Source organism: Eptesicus fuscus, chromosome 5 (assembly GCF_027574615.1).
Source record: "Eptesicus fuscus isolate TK198812 chromosome 5, DD_ASM_mEF_20220401, whole genome shotgun sequence".
Lineage (NCBI taxonomy): Eukaryota > Metazoa > Chordata > Mammalia > Chiroptera > Vespertilionidae > Eptesicus > Eptesicus fuscus.
The window spans coordinates 28,027,662-28,050,171 of record NC_072477.1 but is presented as its reverse complement, the minus strand read 5'-3'; the positions used below and the strand labels follow the sequence as shown (position 1 = coordinate 28,050,171).

At 40.3% G+C, this 22,510-nt stretch overlaps 1 protein-coding gene and 1 pseudogene across 5 annotated transcripts in view; both read left to right on the top strand.

Annotated features, from left to right (window-relative positions):
• Window positions 1-22,510, top strand: part of PALS1 (protein associated with LIN7 1, MAGUK p55 family member) — an 84,804-nt gene that overhangs the window by 3,757 nt on the left and 58,537 nt on the right. The gene's annotated exons all lie outside the window — the stretch shown is intronic.
• LOC114230695 (U1 spliceosomal RNA) lies at window positions 5,246-5,393 on the top strand (annotated as a pseudogene).

Sequence of the window (22,510 nt, the reverse complement as noted above, 5' to 3'; positions counted from 1 at the left end):
TTTTATTAGTCCAGGGAGTCCTGAGTCAGACTTTTAACCTACAGAAATGTAAAACAATAAGTGTGTGTTGTGTTAAGTAAGCCATTGAATTTCTGGTAATTTGTTACAGCAGCATAGCAAACTATATGCTGTAAAACTGTTTTCCAAAGAGGTTAAACCAGTTTGTGTTTTCCTCAGCAATGTATGAGTGTTTGTTACTTTACATCCTCATCAGCACTTGGTATGGTAAATCTTTTTTTTTTTAATATATTTTATTGATTTTTTACAGAGAGGAAGGGAGAGGGATAGAGAGCTAGAAACATCAATGAGAGAGGAACATCGACCAGCCGCCTCCTGCACACCCCCTACTGGGGATGTGCCCGCAACCAGTGTACATGCCCTTGACCGGAATCGAACCTGGGACCCTTCAGTCCGCTGGCCGACGCTCTATCCACTGAGCCAAACTGGTTCCGGCTCTTTTTAACTTTAGTCATTCTAGTATGTATGTATCCAGTATCTCATTGTGGTTTTTATTTGCATTTTTCTCATGACTAATGATAATGAACATCTTTTCATGTATATAGTGCCCTCTGTATACAGTGGAACTTGGTTCTTGAACTTAATTCATTCTAAAAGACTGTCCGTGATTTGTTCAAAATTCTAATCGTTTTTCCCATTAGAAATAATGTAAATTGAATTAATCTGTTCCAAACCCCAAATGATTTTCTGTTTTAGCCTTTCTCAGTTGCCTGTGATGGTGGTTTCAAGAGCACTTTCACACCCTTCGCTACATCAGCACTCTTGATGGCCTCTTCATGGTTTTAAAATTGTGCTAGTTGTGGATTTCACCCAGCTATACTCAGTAGCCAAATCAGACATGTGAACAACTCTATCATACTTTGCAGTTATTTCTTTTTTAAGCTCTACATTGTTCTCTCAACTTTCCTTTTCACTTTGCTGCTATCACTAACCTTAGGACCCATAGTGACTTACTGTATGTATTTAATATAGCAAAAAAAAATCCTGCAAAAGTATTCACAGCACAATTTCCTGAGATGTTAACAACAGGTTTAGTAGTAAACTGACTCATGCCTTCACATACTCTCCTTTGCTGCCTGAGATGCGTCACTGATCATATGGGTATCAGCCTGAAAGTGTTGTCCGGTCGAGAACCAAAGTTTTGTTTGACAACCGAGCCATTTTTTCCATGAACAAATTGGTTGCGAATCAAATTGTTTGAGATGGGAGATGTTCGAGAACCCAAGGTTTGTATCTTCTTTGTTGAAGTGTCCCAAATATTTTGCTCATTTTAAAATTTGATTTTCTTATTGTCAGGTTTTGAGAGTTCTGTATATTCCTTTGTTAGCTATGTGATTTGCAAAGATTTTCTCCCAGTGTGTGTCTTGCCTTTTCCATTCTCTTAACAATGTCTTTTGAAGTACAGAAGTTTTACATTTTGGTGAAGTCCAAAGTATCAGGTGTTTTTTTTTTTTTGGGGTTTTTTTTTTTTTTTTTTTTATGGATCTCACTTTTGGTGCTGTATCTGTGAACTCTGCCTAACCCAAGGTTACAAAGATTTTCTCCTATGTTTTCTTCTACATGTTTTATATTTTATATTTAGATCTATGTTTATTTTCTGTTTTGAGTAAATTTTTGTATGGAGAGAGGTTTGGGTTGACCATTTGTTGAAAAGACTGTTCTGTCTTCGTTGAATTGCCTTTGTCTTTTGGTAAAAAATCATGTGACTACATTTGTGTAGGTCTGTTTCTAGAGGCTTATTTTCCATTGGTCTATTTGTTTATCCTTTGACAATATCACAGTGTCTTGATTACTAGAGCTTTAAAATCTTGAAATCAGGTCATGTGAGTTCTCTAACTTTATTCTTTTACAAAATTGTTTTAACGTTATTTTGTCTTTCCGTATACATTTTAGAATCTCCTGTCGATATCCACACAAAAATCTGCTAGGATTTCATTTGGGTTTGTGTTTAATCTGTAGTTCAATTTGAGGACAGTTGACATCTTAACAAAATGGAGATTTCCAATCTGTAAACATGGTGTTCACTCCATTTACTTAGGTCTCTGATTTCTTTTATAAGTGCTTTTTAGTTTTCAAGGTGTAAATCCTGCAAATATTTTATTAGATCTGTACCTAAGTTTTCAATTTTTTTGGTCCTGTTGTAAATGGTCAACATTTAAAAAGACTTAGGCTTCCAATTGATCATGACAAGATATAGAAATACAATTGTGTGTGTTTTATATTGATTTTGTATCCTGAGTTTTTACTAAACTCTTCTATTCTGTGAGGTTGTTTTTTTTGTTGTTGTTTTTTAGGTTTCTTGGGATTTTCCAAGTAGAGTCATGTAATCGATGATTAGAAACATGTTTATTTCTTTCTAGTCTATATGCCTCTTCTTTTTCTTTTTAATTCTTTTTGTTTAAAGAATTACATAAGTCTCCTTTTTCCCCCATTGACCTCTCCCTAACTGCCCCCAACCCCCAGCACATGCCCTCATCCCGCCCTGCCTGTGTCCATTGGTTATGCTCATATGCATGCATGCAAATCCTTTTGTTGATCTATTTCCCCCTCACCCTCGCCTTCCCTCATAGTTAGACAGTCTGTTCTCTGATTCTGGTTCTATTTTTTGTTCATCAGTTTACGTTGTTCATTATATTCCACAAATGAGGGAGATCATATAATATTTATCTTTCTCTGACTGGCTTATTTCACTTAGCATAATGTTCTCCAGTTCCTTCTTTTTTACAGCAGCATAATATTCCATTGTGTAGATGTACCACAGTTTTCTAATCCACTCATCTGCTGATGGGCACTTAGGCTGTTTCCAAATCTTAACTATTGTAAACTGTGCTGCTATGAACACAGGGGTGCCTACATCCTCTCTGATTGGTGTTTCTGGTTTCTTGTGATATAGTCCTAGAAGTGGGATTACTGGGTCAAATGCAATTTCCATTTTCAATTTTTTGACGAAACGCCATACTGTTTTCCACAGTGGCTGCACCAGTCTGCATTCCCACCAGCAGTGCAAGAGGGTTCCTTTTTCTCCACAACCTCTCCAGCACTTGTCGTTTGTTGATTTGTTGATGATAGCCATTCTGACAGGTGTGAGATGGTACCTCGTTGTTATTTTGATTTGCATCTCTTGGATGATTAATTTTGAGCATGTTTCATATGTCTCTTGGCCTTAGAAGGCCTTTTCTTTTTCTTGACATTGCACTGGCTAGGACTTCAAGTGAGATATTGAATAGGAATGGTGAAAGGTAGCATTCTTGCCTTGTTCACAGTTTTAAAGGGAAAGCATTCAGGCTTTCATCTTTAAAACTAGAGGCCCAGTGCATGAAAATTCATGCACTGGAGGGGGTGTCCTTCAGCCCAGCCTGCCCCCTCTCACAGTCCAGGAGCCCTCACGGGTGGGAGGTGACCCAGTGATCAGGGAAAGGTGCCGCCCCCATCACACCTCTGCTGCTGCCACTGCTGGCAGTGCAAGCCTCAGCCGGCCCTGGTTATCTGAGTCTTGGGCGGCCTTGAGCAGCTGGGCAGCCACCATCCGAGGCTTGCCTGTGCCTGGGGCCGGCCCTGAGCAGCTGCACAGCTGCCACCTGAGGCTTGCCTACACCTTGGCCTGGCCCTGGGCAGCTGGGGGGCTGAGGGGACTGGGGGACTCCAGAGGCAGGCGTGTGGAGCGGCTGGACCCCCCTGGGGGTGGGCCCAGCTGTGCACCTGCTGCCCTGGCAGGGCTGAGGGGACTGGGCACCACCATCTTATGGCTGTGGGCACTGCCATCTTTGAGGGTGTGACAGTCAATTAGCATATTCCCTCCTTATTGGCTGTGGGCGCTGCCATCTTTGTGAGGTTGTGATGGTCAATTAGCGTATTCCCTCTTTATTAGATAGGACTAGCGGCCCATTGCAGGAATATTCCTGCAAGAATAGGGCTTCCTGCAGCCTGAGCGAAGCTCCCACCCATCTCCGCTGCCTCGCTCCCACCCGTCTCCTCTGCCTCGCTCCTTCCCACCCGTCTTCTCTGCCTCGCTCCCTCCCACCCGTCTCTGCCTTGCTCCCTCCCTTCTCCGCTGCCTCATTCCCACCCGTCTCCTCTGCCTCGCTCCCTCCCGTCTCTGCTGCCTCATTCCCTCCTGTCTCCGCTGCCTCGCTCCCACCCGTCTACTCTGCCTTGCTCCCACCCGTCTCCGCTGCCTCCCTCCCTTCTCTGCTGCCTCACTCACTCCCTTCTCCCCTGCCCCGCCTGCTTCCCTCTTTTCTCCGCTGCCCCGCTTGCTTACTTCTCTGCAGCTTTGCTCCCTTCTCTAGTGCTTGGCTTCCTTCTCCACTGTCTTCAGTCTTCGCTCTTCGTCTGGATATGCAAGTTAACTGCCATCTTGGTTGGGTTAATTTGCATATCACTCTTGATTGGCTGGTGGGTGTGACTGGTGGGCGTGGCTTGTGGGTGTAGCAGAGTGGTGGTTAATTTGCATATTACTCTTTTATTAGATAGGATGTTAGCTGTAAAGTTGTTTTGTAGATTCTCTAAATCAGGTTAAGGAAGTTTCCTTCTATTCTGAGGTTGCTGAATGGATGTTGAATTTTGTCAAATGCCTTTTTGCATCTGTTGAGGTGATCATGTAGATTTTTTGTTTAACCTGTTAAAATGGTGAGTTACATTAAGTAATTTTCAAATATTGAACCAGCCTTGCATGATTCTGGGAATAACTCCAGAGTTGTTTCAAACACAAATCATTTTGGATTATTTTCCTTTGACTAATATATATTAAAACTTATTCTTAAAAACAAAGAATAAAACCAAATATAAGATTTTGTGAGCTAAAGTATAAAGTCAAAGGAATCAAGATATTAACACTTGTATAAATTTTACATGTTGGTAGGAGTTAAGTGTTCTTTTTAAAAAAATATATTTTATTGATTTTTTACAGAGAAGAAGGGAGAGGGATAGAGAGTCAGAAACATCGATGAGAGAAACATCGATCAGCTGCTTCCTGCACACCGCCTACTGGGGATGTGCCCACAACCAAGGTACATGCCCTTGACCGGAATCGAACCTGGGACCCTTCAGTCCACAGGGCGAGTTAAGTGTTCTTGATCTATGCTGGAGTTTGTGGACTATACTTTTACCACTGGAGGACTCTTGTTTAAAATTACTAAATGAAGAAAATGTCATTTGTATCACTATAATCATGCAGTCCTTATGTTGGGTTAATTTAGACAAGTTGTTTAAATGTATTTGGATAGTTATACTTACCTGGCAGGGGAGATACCATGATCACAAAGGTGGTTTTCCCAGGGCGAGGCTTATCCATTGCACTCTGGATGTGCTGACCCCTGCAATTTCCCCAAATGTGGGAAACTCGACTGCATAATTTGTGGTAGTGGGGGACTGCGTTAATAAATGAATGAATGAATGAATGAATGAATGAATGAATGTATTTGGATAGTGAAGTATATTTTGAATGAAGGATATTTTACTTGGAATAATAATGGGAATTTAAAAAGCAACAACAAAAACATGCTTCTTCCTCACACCAGAAAATCTATAGACCCTTGAGGAATCAGATAAATGTTTGGCTCAGTAAGAGTAGAATGAATTCAGTGAATGTATTTAATAAAAAATATGTGAAATGAAATATGAAATAAAGTACGTGTAAGAAAAAGCCAGGATCTGTTTAGTTATGAAGATGTTCCTTCATGAAAAATGTGGATGCAGCCCTAGCTGGCATGGTTCAGTGATGAGAGCATTGGCTCCAGCACCAAAGGGACTCAGGTTGGATTCCCAGTCAAGGGCACATCCCTTGGTTGCAGGTTTGAACCCTGGCCCCAGTCAGGGCATGTGCTGGATGTTTTTCTCTCTCTCTCTCTTTCTCTCTCTTGCTCTCTTTCTCTCTCTCATCCCCACATCTCTCTAAAAAAATGAAAAAAATATCCTCAGGTGAGGATTAACAACAACAAAAATGTGGATGCATTGTAAAAAGATGCATGGTAACTAAATATATTTAATATTTTTGAATTGTGAGGTTTTTCCTACATCGATTCAGACTACTGAAAACAGTTTAATTAAAAAGAATAAGGGTTTATTGCCCTGGCCAGATAGCTCAGTTGGTTGGAATGTCATCCAGATATGCCAAAATTGCAGGTTCAATCCCCCATTTGGGGCACATACAAGAATCAAACAGTCCATCAATAAGTGGAAGAACAAATTGATGTTTTTCTCTCTCCCCCCTCTCTCTCAAATCAGTAAATAAAAATTTTAAAAAGAAGAAGGATTCATAATCAAGCTGTTTAATTTTATCATTTTTATAAATTTGAACTTATGTGATTTAGCCTTTATAAATTCAAGTAATTTGGCCTTTTGTCTCATATAATTTTAAAGTTCCTTCTTAGGCTAATACTATCCTCAAATACCCTAAACATTGCAGTTTTGAGGCCTCTGAGGTGGTTGGCATTTTTGATCCTTTAAGGCAGAAGGTTGACAGCTGTTAATAAAGGGCCAGATAGTAAATATTTTAAGCTTTTCAGGCCATATCATTTAGGTTGCAAGTGCTGCACTCTGCAGTTACAATGCAAAGTGCAAACAAACGAATGTGACTTATGTTCAATAAAACTTTATTTATAGTAACAGGGTTTGCTTGATTTGCTTTGTGGGCTTAGGTTGCCTAATTTTGTTTTAGGCAAAAAATCAGCAGGAGAAATGCAGATAATTGTAGTAATATAGTTGTAGGTTCAGCTGAGTTGGGAAGTTACTTCTTTAGCCAAGCCTTCACTTTAGGTCATCTATAACATGTAGCCACCTGAGAAAATGATTGAAAAGGTTAAAATAAAATAAAAAAGGCACTGAGCAAAATAATCTGACACATAGTAGATACTTAATAAGTACTGGTATTTGCTTTCTCATCCCCACCCCCCTCGTGTTTTATGGCAAATTGACAAATTGACAGATGTGAAATAATTAAGGAGATTCAGACTTTTGACAATTTTTAGTATATCTAGTTATTCAAAATATTAGAAATTATAACTGTTTATATTTATAGCTGAATTGTCTTGAATTATGGTTACCTTAACTGCTTCCTTCACAATAGTCAAACTTTACATAAAAATCTGAGGGCCCTGGCCAGGTAGCTCAGTTGGTTGGAGCATTGTGCAGATACAGCAAGGTTGCAGGTTCAATACCCAGTCAAGGTATATACAAGAATCAGCCAGTGGATGTATAAATAAGTGGAACAACAAATCGATCTTTCCCTCCCTCCCTTCTCTTTCTATCTCTAAAAATCAAAAAATCAAAAAATCAATCAATTTAAAAAAAAAACACCTGAGAATTTGTTTCATATATTGAATGTTTTCATTTGTCATGGAAAATATTTGATGATGACAAATGTATTAACAATACTATGATGTGACCTAACAAGTAGGCTTTCTATATTTTGCTTGTGTACTTCACAAGTGCATTTAAGACTTCATTCATTTAAAATAGTTGACTGCCTTCTATGAATACACCAAAGTGCTGTGCTAGGATTTGGTTGCACTTAAAGAATACCCAAATATGTGTAATCATTTTTATGTGATGTTTGGGATATAAGTGAGGCTTCAAAAAGTTGTTTTTCTTCCTTTCTGAATTTCTCTTAAGTTAGAACTTAATTTGAGATTTTTTATTTTTTTACTATTTTTAAAATACTTTTTTTTAATTGATTTCAGAGAGGAAGGGAGAGGGAGAAAGAGATAAAACATCAATGATGAGTGGAGACCATCCATCAGCCGCCTCCCACACACCCTGCACTGGGTCCACAACCCAGGCATTTGCCCTGACTGGGAATCGACCATGGCCTCCTGGTTCATAGGTTGATGTTCAACCACTGAGCCACACTGGCCAGGCTGATTTGAGATTTTTAACTCTTCTTTCCAAAAACAATCTGTACTCTTTCACAGATCAGAGGCAGGGCTTGCAATAAACTGCATTATGTTTTAATAAATATATTTTAATAGAGTATGTGATTATCAATACTTTGATTAAGCAATTCTACAGAAATTGTGTGAATTAGTTATCATAGACTGAATCAGTAATGAATAACTGTAATTGTATGCTGAGGTAAAGTTTTTTTCATCTCTGAAATAATAGTGAAAATCAGTGTGTGTGTGGGGGGGGGGGCGGGGGCGGGAGGGAGACAATTTTTGTTGCCCTGTAAACAGCTTACATATGTAGTGAGATCAAGTTCTTGGTGTTATCAGTTTCTCTCACTGACTTCTCAAACATTACTCTAGGGTGTTTTTTCACTACATTGCTTTTAGTATACATTTTTAATTAGGCTTAAAAAGTGACATAATTTGTAGAGTTGAGTTGCATTGCAAGTGATTTAAAATCTTATGTTCAGATAAGCCATTTGTTTAATTTTACTGATGTCAATGTGCTTGTATTAATATTTTGATTACCTTTTTCCCGTTTGTATAATCTGTTTTGGGTCTTATATTCTTTCCCATTTATACACGTTTTCTTAGGATGTTCTTTCTCTACAGGTAACTGTAGCATTTTCTGTAGTTGTAGTACAGCACTTATCAAATAGCATTGCAGTTGTATAGGGGTTTTGTTTGTTTGCTTGTTTACTTATCTAATTTTCATACTAAATTTTAAGTTTCATTTTCTTGCCAGTGACTATCCAGGTTTCTGTACCAAGTGGATTCTTACACTATTGAATGAAAGTATTGTTTAATAACCTTTTTAACTGTAGGATTTGTAATACAGTAGTTCCCTCTTATCCGCGGTTTCACTTTACATGGTTTCAGTTACCTGTGGTCAACTGTGGTTTGAAAATATTAAATGGAAAATTTCAGAAATAAACAATTCACAAGTTTTAAATCATACATCATTCTGAGTAGCATGATTCTCTCCCTCTCCTGCTCCCCCCGCAATGTGAATTATTCCTTTGTCCAATGTATTCACACTGTATATGCTACCTGCCCAGATCAACTGTGCTTGTGTTCAAGCAACCCTTATTTTACTTAATAATAGCCCTAACGTGCAAGAATAATGATGCTGGCAATTCACATATGCCAAAGAGAAGCCGTAAAATGCTTCCTTTAAGTGAAAAGGTGAATATAGTAGAGTAAGATACTTTGAAAGAGACAATATTCACATAATTCTATTACAATACTAGAGGCCCGATGCATGAAATTCATGCAAGAATAGGTCTTCCTTCCCCCGGCTACCAGCACCAGCTTCCCTCTGGTACCCGGGACCCAGGCTTCCCTCACAGCCCTGGCTTTCGTCCGGAAGGACGTCCGGTCTAATTAGCATGTTATGCTTTTATTATTATGATGTTGTTATAACTGTCTTATTTTATTATTGGTTTTGTTAATCTCTTACTGCACCTAATTACTAAATTAACCTTTATCATAGGTGTGTATGTATAGGGGGAAAAACCCCCAGTATTTATAGAGTTGGATGCTATCTGCGGTTTCAGGCATCTCATACACTGGGGGTCTTAGAACATACCCCCCATGGGTAAGGGGGGTGTGCTGTTCGTTATTTTTAAGATTGATCTTTTGTTCCTATTTCTTGTTGCATAGTAACCCGCTTGTTCTTCTGCCTTCTAACACTACCTGGTCAAAATTAGAACATGGCTCATACCCTCAGTCAGCAGTACTACAGTACTAAAAGTTCAATGGATTCTAAACTCGGTGACATTTGTAACCTCATCAGTCTTCTTCTCAGTTTCTTGTTTCCTGTTCTGATGACACAACCCTACTTCTGGTCCTGAAAGTACTCTCTGTTAGTCTAATTTATAGATAACAATAGATATGAATATTTATTAATTTTGTTTAATGTTCTTGTTCTAATAACTATGAAATGGTTACTTGATATTTCTTCAACGACGAGGCAAACTATTCTTTTTTATGGCCAGTTGTTGAATTGCATACCAGTGAGGTAATCATCTACTAATTTGCTGACCTTTGAAGCATATTTTTTTCTCTAGTAAGCTATAAATCACTGAGGGAGGTCAAAAGTTGGAATCTCTTACACATTTTTAGAGACCTGAAACTTGTGACAAGTGATTGACTAAAGGATTGACACTTAAGATTAAAGGGGATAGAGAAAAATGTATGTGGAATAGGCATAAAAATAGGCATCTGTAAAGCAAAGCAGTAGCTATGTGAGTTTGTAATTAGGATTCTATGAGGGTTGTCATTGTGAGTTATTAACATGCTGAAAGAATAGATGCAATCAAAATTATGACAAGGCTCTGGAACTTCTACCACAGGAAGGGCTCAAAGGCAGCAGTTTTGTTACTATATGTAAAGTGTAGGTGGTTCCTTTTGGAATTTCTCTTACAATTAATGCCTTTATTCCTTTAGGAAACTGGTTTCCTCTAATTTTTAAATTAAAGATGGAACATAATTATTTTTGTGTGGTAGAGGAAGTCCTGACTATTGAAAAATCATGATTCTAATGATAGTTTAAGTATTTTATTTAGAAATTCTTAGCTGCATTGCTTATGAAATTGTTTAGGGTCTTAGGGATTATATATATACTAGAGGCCCGGTGCACAAAAATTCGTGCAAGAGTAGGCCTTTCCTCCAGCTGTGGGCACTGGCTTCCCTCCTCCCGCCACTGGCAGGCACCCGGGACCCGGGCTGGCTTCTCTCGGGCCACCCACAGGCACCAGGGACCTGGGCTGGCTTCCCTCCGACCTCGGCTTCATCAGGAAGGATGTCCAGTCTAATTAGCATATTACCCTCTTATTATAGACTAGAGGCCCGGTGCACGAAATTCGTGTACGGGAGCGGGGTGTCCCTCAGCGTGGCCTGCACTCTCTCTAATCTGGGACCCCTTGGGGGATGTCCGACTGCCAGTTTAGAGGAGAATCAATTCCTGTGGGATCAGGCCTAAACTGGCAGTCGGACATCCCTCTCACAATTCGGGACCGCTGGCTCCTAACTGCTCACCTGCCTGCCATTCTGATCTCCCTAACTCAGTGGTTCTCAACCTTTCTAATGCTGTGACCCTTTAATACAGTTCCTCATGTTGTGGTGACCCCCAACCATAAAATTATTTTCGTTGCTACTTCATAACTGTAATTTTGCTACTGTTATGAATCGTAATGTAAATATCTGTGTTTTCTGATGGTCTGAGGCTCTACAGCAGCAGTTTTCAACCTGTGGGTCGCAACCCACAGGTTGAGAACCGCTTGGGGCCGGCCCTGGGGGGATGAGGGCGGGTCTGGCTGTACTACGTGCCTCCGTGCCCCCCCACCCCAGTGGGGCTGAAAGGACTCTGGGACTCCGGCAGGGCTGAGGGGACTGGGCACCGCCATCTTGTGGCTATGGGCACCGCCATCTTTGTGACGATATGATGGTCAATTTGCATATTCCCTCTATTAGATAGGATGCTACTTTATCTTTCTACTCTAATTGGAAGAAAAGTTTCACTCTCACTATATTTTCTTGGGGAGAACTACAAAATGGCAGAGCCAGAAGTCATGAGACGCAGTGAGGAATTAAGACTGTGGGCAAGGATGCAAAAGAAAAACTCAGAGAGGATGTGCTCTGCTCTTTTACCAAGTAAATCAAGGTCTTAAAAAACAGGCTTCAGTTTGAGGTGCAGTTGTACCATTTAGTTTTATTACATTGGAGAAGTTACTTATCTTTACTAAGCTAAGTCAGGAAATTGAACAAGGAGATGGTTGTGAGGGTTAATGAGATAATGCATGCCAGGTACAGTGAGTAAATGAGTACATATTAATCCCTTATTAAGCAGTAGCTTAAGAGAGATGAAAGGCAACAAAAACTTGGAAAAAGGGACACTGCCAATATAAATGTGTGCTTCAGGAAAGATAACTTGGCAGTATTGTGTAAAATTACTGGCAACTAGAAAGACTGTCAAGTTCATAGAAAAATCCATGAAAGAATGTGTATATGATTTAAGGTAGTGGTACGAAAAGAGAGAAAGAATTAGGGGTGTATATATGTGAGATATTAAGGAGGGAGAATTGATGGGAGTTAATATAATTATCAATATACTTAGGGATAATATAATTATGACTTTCAATACTTAAATTTGACCCCAGGGGATAGCTGGTTTATCTGACGGGTTTTAACCTTTTGCACTCGGATGTCGAGTGTGACTCGACACGGTTAGCATTAGAATAAAGGAATCGAGAAAAAAGCAAGTGAGTGCAAAGGGTTAAGATATAAATTAATATTTTATTAAACTGTCTGTCAAGGTAGGACATGTGGCTCACTTTGGCAGCACATACTAAAAATTGGAGCAATGCAGAGTGGAGAATAACTTTTTAAAATGTTACCAGGAACCTGGAATGCTGGTAACTTAAATTCACTTTTCAAATGAGTAGGAAAATTCACATGCATTCTACCATTCCTCCACTGGAGTACCTCTGCTGCTTGGCTAACTTGAGTAGTATTTAGAAACTTTCAGCAATAGATGTCATGTCACCGAAGACTGGTGTTATAGTAAACTTGTAGTCTGTTAACATATGTAACAGTGAACTATCGTATTAAAGTTCATTTTATGAAGCAAGAAGTTGAGAAAAGATGAATTTTCTCTAGTCATATTTTAAAGGTAACAACAGAGTGATGTACAGTTGACCTTTGAACATTTCAGGAGTTAGGGGTGCTGACCCCAATCCCAGTTAAAAATCCTTGTATGACTTTTGACTCCTCATAAACTTAAGTTGTCCCTTAGTATCTACAGAAGATTGGTTCCAGGACCCCCGTGAATACCGAAATCCTCTGATGCTCAAGTACTTTATGTAAAACTAGGGGCCTGGTGCACGAAATTCGTGCACTGGGGGGGAGGTCCCTCAGCCCAGCATGCCCCCTCTCACAGACTGGGAGCCCTCAGGGGATGTCCTCCTGTCCTCCCTCTGTGGGAGGTGACCAGGCTGATCAGGGGAAGGCGCCAGCCCCATCACCCCGCTGCTCAGCCACTGCCATCTACCACAGCCGCCAAGGTGTTTTCATCAACACGGACTCCAGTCCCTTCACCATAAAAAAATGACAACTTTCTTTAGGCATTTTCAAGATGTGTCTTTCATAGGATATGACATTTCTTTTTTTTTTTTTATCCTCACCTGAGGATATGTTTCCATTGATTTTTAGAGAGTGTAGAAGAGAGAGGGAGAGACAGAGAGAAACAGTGTGAGAGGGACACTTTGATTGGTGGCCTCTTGCATGAGCCCTGACCTGGACCCCGGCCAGGGAGGAGCCTGTAACCTAGGTACATGCCCTTGATCAGAATCATACCCGGACCCTGCGGTCAGCAGTCCTAAGCTCTATCCACTGAGCCAAACCGGCTAGGGCAGGATATGACATTTCTTAGCCCCTCCAGCAGCAGACCTTCGTTTTTTTCTCCAGGAGTGAGGTGGAAAACCCTAGATCACCTTCTTGGATTCTTATTACCCGAGTTATCAAGAACACTGCAAGTGGTGGCATATAGGGAGCTTAGCCAATGAGTGGTCCAGAAAAGGTGTTTACGCTTGAACTGGTTTGGCTCAGTGGATAGAGCGTCGGCCTGTAGACTAAAGGGTCCCAGGTTTGATTCCTATTAAGGGCATGTACCTTGGTCGGGGCCACATTCCCAGTGGGGAGTGTGCAGGAGTCAGCTGATCGATGTTTCTCTCTCACTGATGTTTCTGACAGTCTATATATTTTTTTAAAAAAAAGAAAAGAAAAGGTGTTTCCTCTGCAGCCCATGTGCAGAGGATCCCCTGCGTTGTGTCCACTGGGCTAGGGGCGTGTCCCTGGCCTGTGTTCGCTGTGTCTGCCGGGCTGGGGCGTGGACCTGGGCCACTTGGCGTGGGCGCATGTGCAAGTGGCCGCAGGGCGGGAACTTCCGCCCCTCAGCTGCTTGCGCTTGGCGCCCCTGGGAACTTGTCCCAGGACTCAGCCCGCTTGGCATCCCCGGCCGCTTGTCCCGGGACCCAGGCCACTTGGTGCCAGCGCCCGTAGGCCACTCCTGGCCAGGGGCGTTCTGGGATCCCAGCCGCTCAGGGCCTACGCGCAGGGCTACAGGCTCAGAGCGGTCTGGGTCCTGAGGATGTTCCCGGGACCCAGGCCGCTCAGCACCCACATATGCAAATTAACCCACCATCTTTGTTGGTTTAATTTGCATACTCCTGATTGGCTGGTGGGTGTCGTGGAGGTACGGTCAATTTGCATCTTACTCTTATATTAGTGTAGATCAGGGGTCCTCAAACTTTTTAAACGGGGGGCCAGTTCACTGTCCCTCAGACCGTTGGAGGGGCTGGACTATAGTTTAAAAAAAACTATGAACAAATTCCTATACACACTGCACATATCTTATTTTGAAGTAAAAAAACAAAACGGCAAAAACACCCGCATGTGGCCCGCTGGCCGTAGTTTGAGGATGCCTGGTGTAGATCAACACATGCAATCTGCCCTCTGCATCCAGGGACTCCTAACTGCAAATTGAAAACAGTACAGGTGTTTATTGAAAACAATCTGCATATAATTGGAGCTTCTAAGTTCAGACTCTTATTATTAAAGGGTCAACTATAATTATGTGATTTTTTTTTTAAAGAGGTCTGTAGTTAGTATGGTATCATCTTACAGAGATGTAACTAACATAGCACTGTGGATCCACACAAGGGTTCGCTGATCTGGATTTTAGTTCCTGCTCTATTAACATCTAGCTCTGTGACTTAACTTGGAATACCTACAATATCTTCTGGAAAATGGGGATGTCTGATCTGCTTACCTTTAAGGGCAATTGTGAAGATAAACTGAGATGTGTTTTAATTTACTGTAGACACGGGAAAGCTTTACAAATTAACTTTTGAATATGTAAATTATGCATTTTCATTTCTAGCCTGTTCTCTTTGGTTTTCCTGTCTAGCAGTTAACAACCTGTCAACGTCCTCACTTTAAATGCAATACTTCTAAAATGGAATTTATCATCTTTCCAGTTCTTCCCATCCTTCTCTCCCCAGGGAAAAACCCATATTCTCTGAATTATATTTTAAGGCCCTATAATTTCTCCAAGGTTCAATTGTCATGCTCAATATTTTAGAATTATATTTGGCTCTGGTCTCTAATCTTGTCAAATGATCCTTTGTAGTGGCCATTGTTTGAAATTATCTTTACTGCTACTTCCTTTATCTTCCCATGCACAAAATATTAAAACATTGTCTCTCTTGACTATTCTACTTATATCTCCCCTAGTCAACTCTGGTTACAGTGTATAGTAAATTTAAACATTCTAAAAAGCCATTTTTTGTTTTGTTTTTTTAACTCAAACCCATAGTCTCCCACTGCTTGCATGAGAAATTCAAACAATTTAGCTAAGCATTCAGAGTCAACTGTGGCTTTATCTTCTATCTCTTACATTGGCTCTGTTCCTTAGCAAGACTATTCTTGTTCTCCAACTAGGCCATATATATTCTTAATTGTTAGCAATATACTAAAAAGCCATTTTGCAAGTAATTTGATTCCATATGTTTAAAAATCCAGTTTTAAAATGTTATAGGCAGTTTGAAATGTTATAAATTACCTTTGTCCAAGTGCCTTTTTAAAAACTTTACTAACCTTTTGGATTCATTTAATCTTTTATTACGAAGTTGTTGAAGGTGATAATGGGGCAGTTCAAGTAACCAACCATTTGATACTCTTTGGCTTTTAACCAATTCCTACTTTGAGTGTGTGGTCTTAAATATCTCCAAAGACCTTCAATTCTGTGTATGATACAAGCAAATGGAGAATTTTCCCACTAAATTAAAAAACACACAATACTTTTCACTTCAGAGAATATTACATATGATAAATAGGGAGCTTAATTATCTTGTTTTAAAAAATGATTTCTTGTTCTCTATTTTGCAAGGTACTACTATAGCAGAGTAATATTCAGATTTGTAAAGGAAAACAGTGAATGATGATTCATTATGCAGTCCCACTGGTTCCTGGGAATACTTACCAGTACTGCCAAAGCTAAATTTTAAGCATAAAAAAGCAAGAAGAGACTATTAGATATTTGGATTTGCAAATGTGTTTTTCATAGAATTTCATTGTTTACAAGAGAGAATGTCTATGGACAAGTGAAGGAAAATCTTAGGCAGGTACTCTTCAAAACAGTGGTTGCCAACTGATGATCCGCGGACCACTGGTGGTCCATGAGGTCTGAAAGGTTGGTGACCGCTGCTTCAAAACACTGAACCAAGAATCATTATAATCCCTAGTTTTTCTTTCTCTTTACTTAGTATTGGATAAGATTAAATGAAAATAATGGCAAGAGTGAAGAGCTTCTTTTCTCAGGTCATATAAACTTGGTATGAGTCTTGGCTCTGCCATTTAGATTTATGATCTCTGGAAGCAACTTAACCTCTCCATACTTGTTTTCCACATCTGTAAACTGAGGATAACTTTGAGGAGTTGAAAGGATTGAATGGGAGTTGAAAGGATTGAATGAGATGATATATGTGAAATTCTTGGCACTCTGAACTGGCAAGTCTATTGCTTTTACTTCTACTACTAACCACTATCACCATCACTGTTACTCAAACCAATAAATTCAATTAAAAAATAAAATAAATTAAGAAAACAAACCATTTAAATAATCATTCTACTTTTGTCCTCTGGTGAATACTATATAAGGATGTTGAAAGAATCATCTATACTAATAAAAGGGTAATATGCTAATTAGACCGGATGTCTTCCAGATGTCCTTCCTAACAAAGCTGGGCCCGGGAGAAGCCACCCGCCTGCGGTCCCAGGTGCCAGCAGCTGCGGCTGCGACTTGGGAGAAGCTGCCCGCCCACAGTCCCAGGCACCAGCGGTTGCTGCCCAGGAGAAGCCGCCCATCTGCGGTCCCGGGTACCTGTGGCCGGCCAGAGGAAGGAAAGCCCGGGTCCTAGGTTCCTGCGGCCGGCTGGAGGAGGGAAGAATGGGTCCTAGGTGCAGAGCCGAGGCAGAGACCATTAGGAGTGATCAGGCAAGCAGAGGTGGTTAGGAGCGATCAGGCAGGCAGAGGTGGTTAGGGGTGATCAGGCAGGCAGGTAGGCAGGCGAGGGGTTAGGAACCAGCAGTCCCGGATTGCAAGAGGGTGTAGGCTGGGCTGAGGGACACCCCCCCACACACACGAATTTTGTGCACCAGGCCTCTGGTCTAGTCTGATATAATGGATGTAAACCCATATACACAGGAGTACCTATTACAACTATTGAATGTTTATTTTGAGGTACTCTTTGGACAAAATCTTTCTTTAAACCTGTCTTCTCATTTGTCATTGGGAATAACAATAGTATTTAAACTTGGAGGATTTTTTGAGGATTAATTACATTAAGTATGGTAGCATGATGTTTAGCGCACAGGGTCAGTAAATATTATGACCATTAGGTATGTTTTGTCTATACATCTTTTTAGTCTTTCCTGGTTTAGGCCACTCTTTTTATTATTATTATTATTGATTTTTTGCAGAGAGGAAGGGAGAGGGATAGAGATTTAGAAACATCGATGAGAGAGAAACATCCATCAGCTGCCTCCTGCACACTCCCCACTGGGCACGTTGCCGGCAGCCAAGGTACATGCCCTTGATCGGAATTGAACCTGGGACCCTTGAGTCCGAAGGCCGACGCTCTATCCACCGAGCCAAACCGGTTAGGGCTAGGCCACTCTTAATGTAACTAACTTATCATTTTATATGCGTGTTTTGTCTCTTGGCTAGATTGTAAGCAGTTGATGGTGGGGAATATATCATAAACTGGAAAATATTACTAAAATGGGCTTGCTTTCTCACTCAGGTTTCAGTATACAGTGTAAGGCAATTTATTTGGCAATAAATCTTTTTATTCCATTTATTCTGTTACTATTCTGTTGGAGATCAATACCTTGTTGAATTTCTGGTTTTATTGATTTCTGCCACTAAGTATTTGTGTAACCTTGGCAAGTGACTTAAATTTTCTAGACCTTTTTCATTTGTAAAATAAAAGGAATTCATTAAATCAAGGTTTGTTTTGTTATTTAAACATTTAAGTTAGCAGAATATTTTTTCCCCTTAAACCTTAAAAAGAAAGACAAAACTATGCTTCTGCACTTATCTTTCCATCTATTGCCAATGTGACCTTGAAGTCCCTTTCTAAACATATTGAAAACACTGGATTAGATAATATTTAAGGATCTTTCTGCTCAGTATTTATTTGGAAATCAACAGTACTTGAAAAAGAGTTGAAACACAATAAGCAAAAACACCATTAGATGTTTTACACGGAAGCTTGGCTATTTGAAGTTTTATCTTGAACATGTGAGAAAATTATTGAATATTATTAAATGAGTAAACACCTCAATTTTGGATTAGTTGATACTTCTATTTTTGCCTTGTTTAACTCAGGGTTTCTCAGTTTTGGAGTTATTGACATTTTTTAATGGATAATTCCTTGTTATGGGAGGCTGTCCTGTCCATGTTTAGCAGTTTCCCTGGCCTCTCCTAACTAGATGCTAGTAGCACCCCTCAAGCCAGTCCTGACAATAAAAAATATGTCCAGATCTTGTCAAAATTATTCTGATGGAGTCGGGTGGAAGGAAAGTCACCCTTGGTTGGGAACCACTGGAATCCAAATGTTTAAGAAGAGTCCAGGTGATTTTATAAATTAACCCTGTGCTAAACTTTAGTTAAATGAGTAGTAGCTGTTTAATAGGTTATAAACACAGCAGTATTTTTCCAGCTGTTTTTTCCATGTTGCCTTTTTGTTTGTTTTTGTTGTTGTTTCAAGGTAGTTTTATGGCCTAGAATCATGGGATGAGAATAGGAACCTGTAAACTAAATCTTTCCATTGCACGTATGTTTTACATATATCCAATTTTCACCAGGAATATTCAATGCTCCTTAGTCTCTGAAAGTTTACATCTGAGAAAGGTGTGTTTTCTCAGCTATCCAATTGAATTGAGCATCAGGAATTATATTTTCTTTTGCTGTCTGTGAGGGCAGATGATTTATATGGCGTCGCGTTAGTTATAATGTATGTTATTCCTATTTGCCTTGGAAATCTTTACTTATTTGATTTGATTTTTTTAAGTTTTTCTCAATTAAGGAAATTTTGCTTCCATTCTTTACAAATTTATCTGGCATGGTACATTTTAAATATAGTCAATTATAAAGTTAATGAAGATAACCGTGGCTTCTTGGGAATGCAATTATGTGGATGATAAATAAAGGTACTTCTATCTGAATCCTAAAACATGAATTAGGTAGAACTTTCAAAATGTCTTTATTATAGAACTTGTCAGAATGTTCCCTTAAAAGTTAAAATCTGACATTTGAACTTGGTCTTTTTCTTAATTTAGGGGGCTTTGTTTGTCAGTTAATAGCTTAAAAAATGTTTTTACATTGCACTTATTGAGTTAAACAAGTTTAATTTACTTCAAATATATAATATGATTTTTAATTTTAAAATTACTTTAGTTCTCTAATGTAAAGAATAATTGAAAAGATTAGTTTTTCAATTAACTCTGCACTGAGCCTACATATTTTTGTTTATATTGTTGTCAGTAATAACTTTGCCCAACTAGCCCAAATATATTTCAGTTTTGATTTGTATTTACTTACTTTTAGGTATAGCTAAGTTGTTCTCTGTGAAGATGTTGTGTATGCCGTTCTTTGTTGGAAACAAATTTATGCATTGAGTTAAGCATTTATTGAGTAAACTAGAGGCCTGGTGCACAAAATTCGTGCACGGAGGGGGGTTGTCCCTCAGCCCAGCCTGTACCCTCTCCAATCTGGGACCCGTTGGGCAGTCGGACATCCCTCTCACAATCCAGGACTGCTGGCTCCCAACTGCTTGCCTGCCTGCCTTCCTGATTGCCCCTAACCGCTTCTGCCTGCCAACCAGATCACCCCCTAACCACTCTGCTGCCAGCCTGTTTGCCCCCAACTTCCCTCCTCTGCCGGCCTGGTCAACCCTAACTGCCCTCTCCTGCAGGGTTGATCACCTCCAACTGCCCTCCCTTGCAGGCAGGGTGCCTCCCAACTGCCCTCCCTTGCAGGCCGGGTGCCTCCCAACTGCCCTCTCCTGCTGGCCATCTTGTGGTGGCCATCTTGTGTCCACATGGGGGCAGGATCTTTGACCACATGGGGGCAGCTATATTGTGTATTGCAGTGATGATCAATCTGCATATTACTCTTTTATTAGATAGGATCGAGGCCTGGTACAGGGGTGGGGGCCAGCTGGTTTGCCCTGAAGGGTGTCCCGGATCAGGCAGGGGTTCCCTTGGGGTGTGGGGCGGCCTGAGTGAGGGGCCTGTGGTGGTTTGCAGGCCGGCCACGTCCCCTGGCAACCCAAGCAGAGGCCCTGGTATCTGGAATTTATTTTCCTTCTACAATTGAAACTTTGTAGCCTGGAGCGGAGCCAAGCCTGGGGCTCCCTCCGAGGCTGAGGCCGGCAGCCATTTGTGTTGGGGTTATAATTGAAACTTTGTTGCCTTAAGCGGGTGGGCCCGGCCAGGGTGTGCAGAAAGCTTTGCTTCCCCTGTTGCTGGCGGCAACCCTGGCCTGCTCTCTCAATCTCCATTCTGCCGCCATTTGTTTGAATTTGTTTACCTTCTATAATTGAAACTTTGTAGCTTGAGTGGAGGCTTAGGCCTGGCAAGGGCAGGCAGAAAGCTTGGCTTCCTCTGTTACCTAGGAAACCTTGCTGTCTCTGGCTGTAGCCATCTTGGTTTGGGTTAATTTGCATACTCGCTCTGATTGGATGGTGGGCGTGACTTGTGGGCGTGGCTTGTGGGTGTGTCGGAGGTATGGTCAATTTGCATATTTGTCTATTATTAGATAGGATAGGGTTTTCTTATGTGATGTCCGTGGTCATTTTTTTAAAAATTGGTTTTGTTGAGATATAATTTACATGTAATAAGATGCAATTTTAAGTGTATATCTATAATAATAAAAGAGTAATATGCTAATTAGACTGGGTGGCCTTCCAGACAAAGCCGGGGCTGTGAAGGAAGCCTTGGTCCCGGGTGCCAGAGGGAAGCTGGTGCTGGCAGCTGGGGGAAGAAAGGCCTACTCTTGCATGAATTTCATGCATCGGGCCTCTAGTTTTAAATAAACTCAGTAAGTATACTTACATTAAAATTCACTAATTTTAAGTGTTCAATTTGATGAATTTTAAAAACAACTTTATTGAGATATAATTTATATTTTGAGAAATTCATGTTTTATGGGTACAGTTTGTTTTAGTAACTTTATATCATTATGCAGATATCACTGAAATCTATTTTTTATTATACTACATCACCTATAAAAAAGTCCCTCGTGCTTTTATAGCCAGTTTCTGCTCCCACTCCCAGCTCTAGGAAACCACCAAGCTGCTTTCTCTGACATTGCTAGCTTTGCCTTTCTTAACCCTTTGCACTCACTTGCTTTTTTCCCGATTCCTTTATTCTACTCAAGATTTAATTTTTTAAATACCCCAGATTTTACAAAGCGCAGCAGTAGAATAAAAAACTGGAGTTTCTTTTCATACAAACTTATTTATTTGGATTTTTTTATATTTCAAATTATTGATACATTCAAAGAGTAATTTTAATCTCTAGCTACCGATGCTAACCGTGTCGAGTCACACTCGACATCCGAGTGCAAAAGGTTAAAAATGTAATATGAATGGAATCATGTAATATGTACTCTAGTGTCTGGCATTATGGTTTTCAGGCCATCCATGTTGTTGCATATCATCACTAGTTCATTCTTTTTTTTTATTGGACTAGAGACCCGGTGCACAAAATTCATGCATGGGGGCGGTCCCTCAGCCCGGCCTGCACCCTCTCCCATTCGGGACCCCTCGAGGAATGTGTGATTGCCGGTTTAAGCCCGATCTCTGTGAGACCACTGGCTCCTAACTGCTCACCTGCCTGCCTGACTGATCACCCCTAACCACTCTGCCTGCCTGCCTGACTGATCGCCCTTAACCACCTCTGCCTGCCTGTCTGATCACCCTTAACCACCTCTGATCGTCCCTAACTGCTCCCCTGCCAGCCTGGTCACCCTTAACTGCCTCTGCCCCCACCACTCTGGGTTTGTCTGGAAGGATGTCCAGAAGACATCTGGTCTAATTAGCATATTACCCTTTTATTAGTATAGATAGTATTCTGTGTGTTATTTATCTGTTTGACAACTGAATGACATTTAGATTGTGCCCAATTTTAAGTTGTTAATAACGCTTCTTTGACTGTTCATACAAATATTTGTGATTTTTATAAATAAAATTATGTTTTTGTTTTTCTTTTGTGGAATCTCTGGGTTATATCATGATGTTTTAAGAAACTGCCAAACTCAATATCATTTTACACTCTCATTAGTATTGTTTGAGCATTTTGATTTCTCTACATCCCCTCCAATGCTTAGAATTGTCAGTCTTTTTTAATTTTAGCTATTTTATTGTGTTTGTAATGGTATTTTATTCTGTTTTTTAACATTATACAATTCATACTATACAATTCATCCATTTCAAGTGTACAATGGCTTTAAGTATATTCAAAGTTATTCAGCACTCACCACA